This window comes from Oncorhynchus masou, chromosome 4 (genome assembly GCF_036934945.1).
Source record: "Oncorhynchus masou masou isolate Uvic2021 chromosome 4, UVic_Omas_1.1, whole genome shotgun sequence".
Taxonomy (NCBI): Eukaryota; Metazoa; Chordata; class Actinopteri; order Salmoniformes; family Salmonidae; genus Oncorhynchus; species Oncorhynchus masou.
Genome location: NC_088215.1, coordinates 11,129,225 through 11,144,054, shown reverse-complemented (window position 1 = coordinate 11,144,054; position 14,830 = coordinate 11,129,225). Strand labels below are relative to the sequence as shown.

General features: G+C 43.2%; 1 long non-coding RNA gene across 1 annotated transcript; it reads left to right on the top strand.

Annotated features, from left to right (window-relative positions):
• The first annotated feature begins 9,747 nt into the window (after positions 1-9,747).
• Positions 9,748-11,365, top strand: LOC135520655 (uncharacterized). Its single transcript, XR_010452419.1, has 3 exons — positions 9,748-9,827; positions 10,181-10,238; positions 10,375-11,365. It is a non-coding gene; the product is annotated as an uncharacterized LOC135520655 (long non-coding RNA).
• Positions 11,366-14,830: the final 3,465 nt, after the last annotated feature.

The following is a 14,830-nucleotide window of genomic DNA, read 5'->3' as shown; positions in this document are numbered from 1 at the left end:
CGTGTGTCTCTTTATAATGATGCCTGAGTAGGTCTTATTTGTTTAGCGTTCAACCTCATACATCCTCAATACACACAATATAATTGCACTAGACTAGAGCTCTCCACTCTACACACACACACACACACACACACACACACACACACACACACACACACACGTGTGTGTCCTTCTGCGCTCCTGTTCATGATGGAACCAGGACAATAGTGCTGATTATTAGTGAGTCCGACTGGTCTGGGAGAGAGAGGCTCAGAAGGGCCCTATACACCCAGCTGAATGGGCTCTTCTCTCATCTCTGTCTTTTTGTTTTCTGTCTCAAGAGCTCTGTTTACCTTCCCTCGTTCCACGGAGAGAGAGCAGGAAGAGATGTGGAAAACAGGAGATGACTGGTTGGCACTCAAGTGCTAATGCTAGTGTGTGTGCGTGTGTGACGTGCATACATGTGTTTATTTTGTGAAGAACAAAATATTTTAAGACCACTCTTCATTCTTGTTTTTTTATGCCGCAGTGGATAATAATGGGAACCCATTTACGTGTCTGCAATTCTGAACACTGCACTGAAATTAGTCTGAGAATGTAGTCTTGCATTTTTGCGTAACAACTGCCAGTTGTTGTCTAGGTAATTAAAAATATATTTTCATACTCTATATATATATATTTTTTATCCATCAATTTCAAAACTATACACCAAAGGTATATTACTGTCAAAACAAATATTTTTCTCTTTCAAATATTGTAGCTAATATTTGTTGTTGTCACATCATAACTACCAGACTGGGTAATGCTTGAGGTTTTGTACTTAATGTCAGAAACCCTGGTTCCCCCTAGAGGATGATTCTAGGCTTGTTTAATTAGTTGACTGTGTTCTAATTGGTGTCTAGAGTGCAGCAAACAGTTCCACTATCTTTCTGTATGAGCTAATCTCTCTGAGTTTCTCTCTCTCTCTCTGTCTCTCTGTGTGTGTGTGTGTGTGTGTGTGTGTGTGTGTGTGTGTGTGTGTGTGTGTGTGTGTGTGTGTGTGTGTGTGTGTGTGTGAGCTCATCATTGAGAGAAACATGCATTTAGCGAAACACTTGTTTTCTGTGTGTTCAAGGAAGTGGGTAAGTAATATGATTTTTTTCAAATATGCAATATAAGTCTGAAGATTGACAGATTTCAGTGTGCCTTTCAGCAGGTTAACACTGAATAGCAACTAAATATAGTCAGAGCTACACCCAGTGCCTTCGGCAAGTATACCCCAAAATGACAAAGCGAAAACTGGTTTTTAGAAATGTTTGCAAATGTATTACAAAGAACTGAAATATCTTATTTACATAAGTCTTCAGACCCTTTGCTATGAGACTCGAAATTGAGCTCATGTGCATCCTGTTTCCATTGATCATTCTTGAGATGTTTCTACAACTTGATTGGAGTCCACCCATGGTAAATTCAATTGATTGGATATGATTTGGAGTGGCACACACCGGTCTATTAGAGGTCAACTGATTATGATTTTTCAACGCCGATACTGATACCGATGATTGGAGGACCGAAAAAAGCCGATACCCATTTTTAAATTGTATTTATTTGTAATAATGACAATTACAACAATATTTATTTATTTTATTTTAAGTTAATATAATACATCAATAAAATCAATTGAGCCTCAAATAAATAATGAAACATGTTCAATTTTGTGTTGGAGAAAAAGTAAAAGTGCAATATGTGCCATGTAAGAAAGCTAACGTTTAAGATCCTTTCTTAGAACATGAGAACATATTAAAGCTGGTGGTTCCTTTTAACATGAGTCTTCAATATTCCCAGGTAAGAAGTTTTAGGTTGTAGTTATTATAGGAATTATAGGACTATTTCTCTCTATACCGTTTGTATTTCATATACCTTTGACTATTGGATGTTCTTATAGGCACTTTAGTATTGCCAGTGTAACAGTATAGCTTCTGTCCCTCTCCTCGCCCCTACCTGGGCTCGAACCAGGAACACATCGACAACAGCCACCCTCGAAGCAGCGTTACCCATGCAGAGCAAGGGGAACAACCACTCCAAGTCTCAGAGCGAGTGACGTTTGAAACGCTATTAGCGCGCACCCCACTAACTAGCTAGCCATTTCACATTGTTTACACCAGCCTAATCTCGGGAGGTGATGGGCTTGAAGTCATAAACAGCGCAATACTTGAAGCACAGCAAAGAGCTGCTGGCAAAACTCACGAAAGGGCTGTTTGAATGAATGCTTACAAGCCTGCTGGTGACTACCATCGCTCAGTCAGACTGCTCTATCAAATCATAGACTTAATTATAACGTAATAACACACAGAAATACGAACCTTAGGTCATTAATATGGTCGAATCCGGAAACTATCATCTCAAAAACAAGACGTTTATTCTTATCTAACGGGTGGCATCCAGAAGTCTAAATATTCCTGTTACATTGCACAACCTTCAATGTTATGTCATAATTACGTACATTTCTGGCAAATTAGGCAGCTCAAACTGTTGCATATACTCTGACTCTGCGTGCAGTGAACGCAAGAAGTGACACAATTTCACCTGGTTAATATTGCCTGCTAACCTGGATTTCTTTTAGCTAAATATGCAGGTTTAAAAATGTATACTTCTGTGTATTGATTTTAAGAAAGGCATTGATGTTTATGGTTAGGTACACATTGGAGCAAGGACAGTCCTTTTCGCGAATACGCACCGCATCGATTATATGCAACGCAGGACACGCTAGATAAACTAGTAATATCATCAACCATGTGTCGTTAACCTCTTGAATGTAGGGGGCAGTATTTTGATGTTTGGATGAAAAACGTACCCAAATTTAATTGGCTATTTTTCAGGCCCAGAATCTAGAATATGCATATAATTGCCAGATTGGGATAGAAAGCACTCTAACGTTTCCAAAACTGTCAAAATGTTGTCTGTGAGTATAACAGAACTGATATTGCAGGCAAAAACCTGAGGAAAATCCAACCCGGAAGTGTTGTTTTTCCTGATACTATTTGGAATTTTCGTCTGCGATGTCGTGACCGCTCGAGCCTGTGGATTTCTGAACATAACGCGCCAATCAAATGGAGGTATTTTGGATATAAAAATAATCTTTATGGAACAAAAGGAACATTTATTGTGTAACTGGGAGTCTTGTGAGTGCAAACATCCGAAGATCATCAAAGGTAAGCAATTCATTTTATTGCTTTTCTGACTTTCGTGACCAATCTACTTGGCTGCTAGCTGTTTGTAATATTTTGTCAACTGAGAGAGATGTCCTTACATAAACGCTTGGTATGCTTTCACCAAAAAGCTTTATTGAAATCTGACACGCCAGGTGGATTAATTAACAATAAGCTAAGTTGTGTTTTGCTATATTGCACTTGTGATTTCATGAAACTGTAATATTTTTCGTAATTTAAATTTTAAATTGAATTTGGCGCGCAGCAATTTAGCGGACGTTGACGAAAATGATCCCGCTAAAGGGATGGGTGCATCGAGGTTTTAACTAGTGATTATGATTGATTGGTTGTTTATTATAAGATAAGTTTAATGCTAGCTAGCAACCTACCTTGGCTTACTGCATTCGCGTAACAGGCAGGCTCCTTGTGGAGTGCAATGAGGCAGGTGGTTAGAGCGTTGGACTAGTTAACTGTAAGGTTGCAAGATTGAATCCCCGAGCTGACAAGGTAAAAATCTGTCATTCTGCCCCTGAACAAGGCAGTTAACCCACTTTTCCTAGGCCGTCGTTGAAAATAAGAATGTGTTCTTAACTGACTTGCCGTTAAATAAAGATAAACTAAAATAAAGGTGTAAAAAAAATTGGGGGCAAAACGGTGTCTAAAAATACAGATTTACGATTGTTCTGAAAACTTTAAATCGGCCCTAATTAATCGGCCATTCCGATTAATCGGTCGACCTCTTAGTCTATAGAAGGTCCCACAGTTGACAGTGCATGTCAGAGCATAAACCAAGCCATGAAGTCGAAGGAATTGTCGGTAGAACTCTGAAACAGGATTGTGTCGAGGCACAGATCTGGATAAGGGTACAGCATTGAAGGTCCCCAAGAACACAGTGGCCTCCATCATTCTTTGGAACCACCAAGACTCTTCCTAGAGCTGGCCACCCAGCCAAACGGGGGAGAAGGGCCTTGGTCAGGGAGGTGAACAAGAACCCGATGGTCACTGACAGAGCTCTAGAGTACCTCTGTGGAGATGGGAGAACCTTCCAGGACAATTATCTCTGCAGCTCTCCACCAATCAGGCCTTTATGATAGTGGTCAGACAGAAGCCACTCCTCAGTAACATGCACACAAGACTCTCAGACCATGAGAAACAATATTCTCTTTTCTGATGAAACCAAGATTGAACTCTTTGGCCTGAATGCTAAGCGTCACGTCTGGAAGAAACCTGGCACCATCTCTACCGTGAAGCATGGTGGTGGCAGCATCATGCTGTGGGGATGTTTTTCAGTGGCAGGGACTGGGAGACTAGTCAGGATCAAGGCAAAGATGAACAGAGCAAAGTACAGAGAGATCCTTTATGATAACTTGCTCCACAGTGCTCAGGACCTCAGACTGGGGCGAAGGTTCACCTTCCAACAGGACAACAACCCTAAACACACAGCCAGACAATGCAGGAGTGGCTTCAGGACAAGTCTCTGAATGTCCTTGAGTGGCCAGCCAGAGCCCAGACTTGTCCCTGATCAAACATCTCTGGAGAGACCTGAAAATAGCTGTGCATTGACGTTCCCCATCCAACCTGACAGAGTTTGAGAGGATCTACAGAGAAGAATGGGAGAAACTCCCCAAATACACCAGAGCCCCTGTTCAGGGTGCCCAGTTGAGTTAGGGGGGATAGAGAGGAGGACGTTACAGGTCTGTGCGCTAGCTGTGAAATGGGGCTGCTCCATGAGGCCTCCGTGATCACCCAGCCTTAGCTGTGTAAACACACACACACAACACACTACCTTTCCTCCCGAGTCCCAACACAATCACACATGGGTTCTCAGGCCATTATCACGACAACAGCGATCAAAAGGCACCGGGAGCACGGAGGGGGTCTCCCTAATGCGCCTTCCCCCCCAGCAGGGAGCTGCCTCGGCTGCATACCTTGCATACCCCCTCCCCTGTAGGCATCCACCAATACATTGCGCTAATTGGATTAGCGGTGATAGTAATGCACTGCTGGGCCTTAGCGCAAACTCGCTAATAAACTGTGCGGGAGAGAAGGTAAATTAGCCCAATTTGTGAAAGGCAGATTAATAGAGATTATGACTGGATGAATTAAGTAAATCTAGCTAAGACCCCCTGTGTGATGAGAGGGGTTTCTCACCTTCATATACTGAAAGGGAAGAGTACTCTAGCAACGGACTGTGTGTGTGTGTGTGTGTGTGTGTGCGCGATGCTTGTGTTTATGACAATGATAATCAGGATTATATCAATCACGTTAGCGTCGTAGCCTAATCAAATTGTGTGTACTGTGCATGTGATTCATTCTGAGATGATGTATTTGCATATGTTTGAAAGCGTTTATGGTTTAATGTGATTCAATGTCATTATCGCGCCATGTGTTAGTTTTGATTGTCGTTCATTTAAAGCGGATGTTTTGTTGAGTTTGACTCCTGCCATGGGATTGTTTGGCTCAGTCTCACCTCGCTTTCATTCTCTTTCGGTCTGTCACTCTCCTGCTCACTGTCACTCCTGTCTCTCACTGCTCTCTCACTGTTTTCATACCTATCCAATGTGCAGGCCCATTTCATTATCCTTCTCTCGCAGTAGACGTTCCTATTCAGAGTGGTGTTCCCAGAGCCCAGCCTTGTCAACAGACAGAACAGACATTCCTATTCAGAGTGGTGTTCCAGAGCCCAGCCTTGTCAACAGACAGAACAGACATTCCTATTCAGAGTAGTGTTCCAGAGCCCAGCCTTGTCAACAGACAGAACAGACGTTCCTATTCAGAGTGGTGTTCCCAGAGCCCAGCCTTGTCAACAGACAGAACAGACATTCCTATTCAGAGTGGAGTCCCAGAGCCCAGCCTTGTCAACAGACAGAACAGACATTCCTATTCAGAGTGGTGTTCCCAGAGCCCAGCCTTGTCAACAGACAGAACAGACATTCCTATTCAGAGTGGTGTTCCAGAGCCCAGCCTTGTCAACAGACAGAACAGACATTCCTATTCAGAGTGGAGTCCCAGAGCCCAGCCTTGTCAACAGACAGAACAGACATTCCTATTCAGAGTGGTGTTCCCAGAGCCCAGCCTTGTCAACAGACAGAACAGACATTCCTATTCAGAGTGGTGTCCCAGAGCCCAGCCTTGTCAACAGACAGAACAGACATTCCTATTCAGAGTGGTGTCCCAGAGCCCAGCCTTGTCAACAGACAGAACAGACATTCCTATTCAGAGTGGTGTTCCAGAGCCCAGCCTTGTCAACAGACAGAACAGACATTCCTATTCAGAGTGGTGTTCCCAGAGCCCAGCCTTGTCAACAGACAGAACAGACATTCCTATTCAGAGTGGTGTTCCCAGAGCCCAGCCTTGTCAACAGACAGAACCAGGTTTCCCAAACTCTGCTTTCACTTCCATTCTCTCCATCCATAATATAATTGTTTTATATACTAGTCAACCTTTTTCTCTCCATATCCTCCATCCCTTCTTTCTCCTTGACATTTTCTGGTCACCTTGGTTGCTTGTCCTTTACCTTTAGTTCCGGCTCAAGGTAATATCTCACGTTCTGGCTGGGTGATTTATTTATGATTCATGTATGTGCCTCTTACACACACATACATGTGACGTGCGTGCGCACACACTCTTTCTCAAGGGCACACTTGCATAGAGACATTCAAGCACACAAACACATTACACACACACATTTTCCCTCAGTCTAGAGTCTACAGTGCCTCAGTCTGGCTATGCACACACACACACACACACACACACACACACACACACACACACACATACACACACGCGTTTCAGACACTGGCTCCAGGTCATTTGGAGGGGTCCAGGCTGGGTCTTCTGAATGCTGCGAGTCTGTCTGGCCTCCAACCCACCCCTCTCCCAGCCCGCCTCCCCTCTCCCACCCTGCCTCCCCCTCACTCCCCCCTGCCTACCGCTCACTCCCATTCCCCATCATTAGTCAGCATGGCCAGGAGTAAATGAGCAGGGATTGAGCGAGGGGGAAAGACGTGGAGTAGGATGTAAGGGGACAGGTTAATGTCACGTCATGACGTTGTCAGAGGTCTGCCGTGACAGGTGGCCCAGAGCAGCAGGCCATCTCAAATGACTCCATTGGATTACTGCTACTCCATTTTCACTCATGTCTACGGTATGTTGAGGAATTGCCACACTTTATTTGTGTTGTTGAGGTTGAAGAAGATGAGTCTTTTTGCATGTGCTAAAGGCTCTTGTTAGCATTGTGAGAACACAAGTCCTTAGTCAGTGCAGGCTTAGAGAGTTCGCTGTAGATGGCAGCATGTCTCATACCAGCTGCACTACTAACTTTACTTTTCCTCATTCTAATACACCTGAGTACCTTCATAGACAAGAACATAGACAAGTGCATAGTACATTTGGGAGTTAGCATTACGTATCTGCCTAAAGAACGCCACAATATCCAAAAGCCCTATGGAGGGAACACATATATAAACTTCAATTAGTGATTGATCCAGCGGCAAATTATGTAGGGATCTCTCTCTCTCTCTCACTCACACACACACACACACCACCACCACATCCCCCACAACAACATCATAAGCTCGCTCTCCCTTCATCAACATTATTCTCCCTTGTGTGTGATGAAATAGCCATCTGTCACAAACCCAGGTGAATCCCACTTCAAAAAGCCATGGGAAAAAAATTACCGGAGAGACTTCCTGCCTCCAGGCTACCAGCAGCTCAGACAAACTCAGATCTTATAGAAACTGAAATTGCCTTTTTAATTTATTTTTCTTCTTACTCATCCTTTTCCTTGTTCTTTGAAGATATCATTGCAAACTAGTTAAGCAGAGAGGGAGAGCATGTCGACTATGAGACAATATTAAATTGTGTTACGTCGTGCCTAAGAACAGCCCTTAACCGTGGTATATTGGCAATATACCACACCCCCTCGGGTCTTATTGCTTAAATATGTCTGCCTTTCTAACATCTATTTGTCTTCTTCGTTGTGATCCTTTTCTGTTATCTATCATGTGTGCTGTGTAGTCCCCAGTAGAGATCCCACATGTGACCACCCAGACACAAAGGGGCGGCACATAGCCTAGTGGTTAGACCGTTGAACTAGTAATTGAACAGTTGCGAGATCGAATCCCCGAGCCGACAAGGTAAAAATCTGATGTTCTGCCCCTGAACACGGCAGTTAACCCACTGTTCCTCGGCCGTCATTGAAAATAAGAATTTGTTCTTAACTGACTTGCCGAGTCCCTGTTTTCTCCAGCAATGGTCTCCTCCAAACCTCGAATGAATCATTGTGTATTCCAGTGAGTGCTCGGGTCAAGGAACCTCAGATGGTGGTAGGGGTGAGGGGGTTTTGGGAGACATTAATTCAGTATTATCTCATCACTCCTGCTGTATAGATCAGTAGAACACACACACTCCCCTCCCCATGGTCTCTACATTTTATAGTCACCCCATGATGGACCTAACTCTCTTCCACAATCAGCACTTGCCACATGGTAGGAGATCAATGTTTTGATTACCCACAGAATGGCTCTCTCTCTCTCGATTCCTCCCTCTAACCTGTTCTCTCTCACTCTCGCTATCCCCCGCTACTCCCTCCGACCTTATCTCACAAGCATAATCAAATTGCCAGTCGAGGTGGCAGGCGGTGGTGGGGAAAGCAGCGAGAGAGCGAGATGTGGGAGGCAGAGAGTGGGAGAGAGAAAGAAAGGGAGAGAGAGAGTTAGGTGAGACTTCCACACAGACAGCAGGCTCTCTTCTCCAGAGGGAAAGGTGTTATAATGGATGTAGACAGACGTTCCCTGTCAGCGTTGTGCTCTCTCTCCGAATCCAGCCAGCCTCTCATCTCTGCATTTCACACCCCTCCCTCCCTCCCCATCCCTCTCGCCATCCTCCCTGCCTTTCTCTGCCTGTTGTCTACCTCTTCCCCCTCCACTGCACCAGCCTGCCTCCCTCCACCACTGCCTCTCTCCTCTAGATCTACATATTCTCCTGTAATTGACATTTTCCATTTGGCAGCTTCTATATCGGCTGCCAGCCGTGAAATGCCCGTTGCCTTGGTAACCGTGCTAGTGAAGACCCTCGGTGCTTGGCAAGAGAGGTCTAACTGCCCTGCCTCCCTATGTAGTGCACTACTTTTGAGCAGAGCTCTATAGGGAATGGGGTTCCATTTGGGACACAACCCCTTCCCTAACCTGTCAGAACCAGAGGCACGCAGGCGGCGGCCCACTTAGGGAATACTTAAGGTCCAAATAATCATGAAAGGTATTATCAAATAAGGGCATATAAGCTAGGGTGACCAGACGTCCCCGTTTTTAGTAGCCTGTCCCTGGCTGGAGCTGTACCCGGAAATGTCCCCGTTTTTAACTGCGTTAAAGATATCATTAAAGATATCATTAACTGCGTTAAAAACAGACTGCAAAGTGAAATAATATTTTACGTGGCAAGAAAGACAGGGCAGCAGAGTCTACCGGTTGACGTCTCAATCGCGTTGTGCTTGTTTTGTCCAGCAGAGGGGGCTGCTCGCTATAGCAGCTTCATTCACTCTTCTTCTTCTACTAACTACTTGCTCGCGATAGTTTTAGAAAAAACTGCTGTGGAAAACTCGGCCAGAAGCTGTCAAGTGAATCGACAACATCACCACAAACGTTTTTTTCAAGCCAGGTAAATTACACTCGTTTGAGATACTAGCTAATTATGTTATGTCACAACTTATTATATAGATAGATGCTCTGCTTTATAAGGTTTTACATAGGTTATGCTAGCTAACATTAGCTATGTCGACTAAGTTATCTAGCTAGGTTAGCTAGCTACTGTCATGGTAGCTAGGTTAAAAAACGTTCACATGTAAACATGCAGTGGACGGGCTATTTTGAAAATATGATTATATTAAATGAATGCACAATTATGTGATTTATATTTATTTGTAGATTACTATTTTAATGGTTTGGCAGAAGTAGTGTGAAAATATATTTTGACATTTTCATGGATAACATTGGCATAATGTTTTCTGTTAGAGAGTAAAGAGGAGGAAGACTGGATAGGAAGAAGAGTAAAAGAGAGAGAGGAGGAAAGGTAAAGATATGATTACAGAGCCTGCCAATTTATTATTCCAAACAATGTTTTTGAGATAAAATACAGAAATGAGGCAAGCAATGAGAATCTGTTAAAATACTTTGGTTATCTAATAGTGTACTATTTATTATTAAAGATTGGAGAAGAAGAAGGAAAAATTAAGGGAGTGAAAAGAGTGAAGCGAGGAGAGTGTGGAAGAGTGAGGTGGAAAGGAAGAAAGATCAGGAAGACGATTGGAGGAGAATGAAAAAGTTGAGAGTAAGAAGAGTGACACAAGGAGAGTGAAGAAGAGCAGACAGAAGAGGTACAATGGCTCTTTCCAAGAAACGGAAATGGCATTTTAATGACAACATGATGAGAGAATTTCCATTTATACGCTCAGGTCAAGACGATAGAATGGTGAACTGCACCCTTTGGAATTCCTCTCTTTCAATTGGCATCCGGAGAAGAACGGCAGTGGTAGAACATCAGCAGACGAAAAAGCATAAAGCCTTTCTGATTGGCCGTGTTGGTTTGCCCTCTGTCACCACATTCTTCAAGAAGGTAGAGCCTTCACAAGAAGAATATGATTTAGCTGTGCAGGAGGGTGTCTTTGCATACCACACTATGCAACACAATCATCGTTACAGATCTATGGACTGCACAGCACAACTGACACAAAAGCTTTATGAGCCGAAGTTGACATGTGCTAGGACAAAATGTGACGCCACAGTGAGTAACGTGTTAGCACCATGGGCAACTACTTTGGTAACACAGGACCTAGACCAGGTTGAATTTGTGTCACTGTCCATTGATGCGTCCAATCATGGACATGTAAAGCTGCTGCCAGTAGTAGTCGGATATTGTAAGATATATGGTGGCAACACATCTGTGGAAACATGCTTGATTTTGTTGAATTGAAAGGAGAAACAGCAGAGGAGATTGCAACTGAGGTCCTGGTGGTCATCCAAAAATGTAACCAGCAAAACAAAGTTGTGGCATTCTCTGCCGACAACACACATACCAACTTTGGAGGACTGAATAGGCTGGGGAGGGTCAATGTCCATACCAAAGTTAAAAATGCTCTGCAGCGGGAGGTGATTGGCTTAGGTTGTCCTGCCCACATCATTCATAACACGGCCAGAACAGCTTTGGATATGATTCCCCTTGATGTTGAGTACCTGCTCACAAAGATATTTTCACCGTCAGAGTAGAAAGACTGAAGAGCTTTTGTGAGTTTGTTTGCCAGGAGTACCATAACATTTTAGGACACAGCTATGTTCGCAGGCTGTCCATGCTCCCTGATCTAGAAAGAATGCTGAAAAGGTATGTGCCATTTTTCTTTCTGAAGACAAATGCCCTGTTGTCCTGCGAACAATGTTCGAAGATCCACTGATTGAACTTTGGCTGGACTTTGTCCATGGTAACTTGACCGTATTCAGTGACACGATCAAGATGCTTGGAGGCCAGGACCGCTGTGCTGTGGAGTCAGTTGCAATTCTGAGAAACATTGAGGCAAAATTGACTGCAAAGACGTGATGACAACTTCACTCCAGTTTTGGTCAGAGGACTTCTGAGAGAGCTGGGGGACAATGGAGACATGTCTAAAGAGAGCGTTCTCAAAACATCCCAATCATTCTTCACTACGGCTGTGAACTACTTGCAAGCATGGGGAAAGCACACAGATAATCTAAAAGATTTACATGGTCTTCCTTTAAAAAGGCAACCTCAGCGTGAAGAGATCCACATCGGTGACACCGCTTCGTCTGAGATGGAGCTTGGTGGTTACTCACTTCAAAGAGAACAACATCCCACACACTAACCTGGCTAGATTAGCGTCTGTTGTCATGTGCTTACCTGGAGGTAATGCACCAGTCGAGAGAGTGTTCTCCCAAGTGAATGATCTATGGACAGCAGCAAGAAATAGGTTCACTGTTCCTACCATCAAGGCCACGCTTATTGTGAAGACAAACTTCAACCTCCCCTGCCAGGAGTTCATGGAGAAGCTGGCCAAACACACAGCAATCCTGAATAAGATACATTCTTCTGAGAAATATACAGATTAGGTTGGTATAAGTGGTAACTACATAATATAATCTCATCATCGTCTTATTTCATTATTATGTTGTTAAGTATTTCACATAGACTATTGTCTGGTTTTTTTTTTCAATTTTTGCTCATGTTCTCTTCTGCTCTTATTCTACCCAGACTAGCAGGACCACTGAATGGCTGTTTAGATCGGACAGTTCTGTCTTGTCTGTAGTGTTTCTGTAATATAGTTGTTTTCTCTGTCACAGTGTGCCTGTTAGACTAAATACACAAAACCGGAATTGTCCCCCTGTTTTTTTATCATAGATAATAACATTGGATATTTTAATGATATATTGACCGCCGAAATGGAAATGTCCCCGGTTTTAATTTCAGAAATCTGGTCACCTTAATATAAGCTAATTCAAGGAATTAAGGAGCTCTCTATGAGCCCAGAGGGCACGGGGGGAGAGTGTGTGTGCAGTGCGGAATGTTAGCATATAATCCATCTATATGCACTCAATAGCCTATAAATGACCTTAGATGTGCAGTTGGTTGGAATGTCCTGGCTAAATCTGTCTCCGTTAGCTTGAAGGTAGCTTTAGGATGCATATACATTTAGGTACAGCTCAGATGCCTATATTGTTTCTCTTACACTGGTTGTCTTTTGTCCTTATCTTGGTTCAAGGTTGTCCATAATTGTAATCTCCATACCCCCTCACTTTCACTCCCTCTCTCTCGCTCTCTCCATCCCCAGTGTTTGGAACAGAGAAAATCAATAGCATCGCAGAGCTCATCTGTGGCTGTAATTACACTAATACCAATGAATGGCAGCTCAGCCAGCCAGTCAGTCATTCCATAGCCAGCTAGCCAGCCTCAACCATGCTGTGCTTCCTTCCAGTTACAGGCTTCGTACCAATGTCCATACTAGCATAACACTAAGAACACCGCTTAGGAGGATTTACTGATAGATCTGAGTAATTAATCCTGACGACTACGCCAATGTAGCCCTATACAGTGTCTCATTCTAAGTGGTATGGTATTTTTTTGTGGATTTTGTCAGATAGACACAGACTCTCAGGTCTCCCAAATCCTCCTGACTAAAGGCATTAGTTCCAAATGAAGATTAATGTACCCAGCAGTGGTAGAAAAAGTCTCCAATTGTCATACTTGAGTAAAAGTAAAGATACCCTTAAAATAAAATGACTTAAGTAAAAGTGAAAGTCACCCAGTAAAATCCTGCTTGAGTAAAAGTTTAAGTATTTGGTTTAATATATACTGAAATATAAAAAATAAATGTAATTGCTCAAATATACTTAAATATCAAAAGTAAAAGTATAAATAATTTAAAATTCTTTATATTAAGCAAACCAGATGGCACAATTTTCTTGTTTTTTAAATTTATGGATAGCCAGGGGCACTCTCCAACACTCAGACATAATTACAAACTAAGCATGTGTTTAGGACGTTCTCTTGATAAGTGTGTGAATTAGACCATTAGAGTACGTTTGGGTGTCAGGGAGAATCTATGGATTAAAAAGTACATTATTTTCTTTAGAAATGTAGTGAAGAAAAGTTGTCAAAAATATAAATAGTAAAGTCCAAATACCCCAAAAAACTACCTAAGTATTTTTACTTCAGTACTTTACACCACTGGTGCCCAGTGTGGGGCGGACCAGAGACACTCCCTGTGTCATAAACAGTAGTGGTAGTGTTGTGGTGACATCACGCTCAGCACGCCACGCCAGGAAGAGAAATGACCGTAAGTGGGAGGAGTCCATCACATTTCACACTGACACAGTCGAGGTTTCTCTTTCATTTGTTCTATCCCTTTCTCTCCTTCCCCCTCATTTTCTTATCGATCAAAGAGATTCCTGTAAGTCCCTCTGAGTTCGATATAGTTTCATGATAGTAATACACTTTTTACTACAGTGATTATCGATTATATGTTAACTTGGAATATCATCCAATATCATTTTTCTCAGCATAGTGTACCGTCAGAGAAATCCCAGCTAACGTTACCTTTCTAAATTCTGTAAAAATACAGTTGCTATCATAAATTAAGTTTTATCAGGTCAAAATAGTGTAACGGTAGAGTATACTGTAACTTATACTGTATACTGTAACCCTTGCCTTGCACCTTGGTAACACACTAAAAACTCTGGGTCTAGCCTTATCACTAGACCCACTTCCCCCCACCCCAGATATCCCTCCATCCCAGGGACTCAACTGTCCAAACCTATCCTAACCGGGACAATTTGATGTCTGTCACCTCCTTCCGGTTCCCCTCTGTTCAATTTGCCGGTGTGAGAGGCGGACACGGCAAGATGTGGAGGTGAGGGGGATTGAAAAAGGAGATAGTCAGCGGGACCGGAACACGCCGACATCTTCGTGCCGCTCGGCTAAATTGAAACTGGGAGATTGCCATCAGCGCAGAGCAGGGCCGCATACATACAACCAGCTGATGCAGATTCCCATCCCCGGTTGGGGGATATGTGCGGAGTGAGTTTCTCCAATATGCACACACACACTCTTGTCATATCTTGTTCAAAAAGCTTCCCATTGACTACCACTGCAAGAGACAC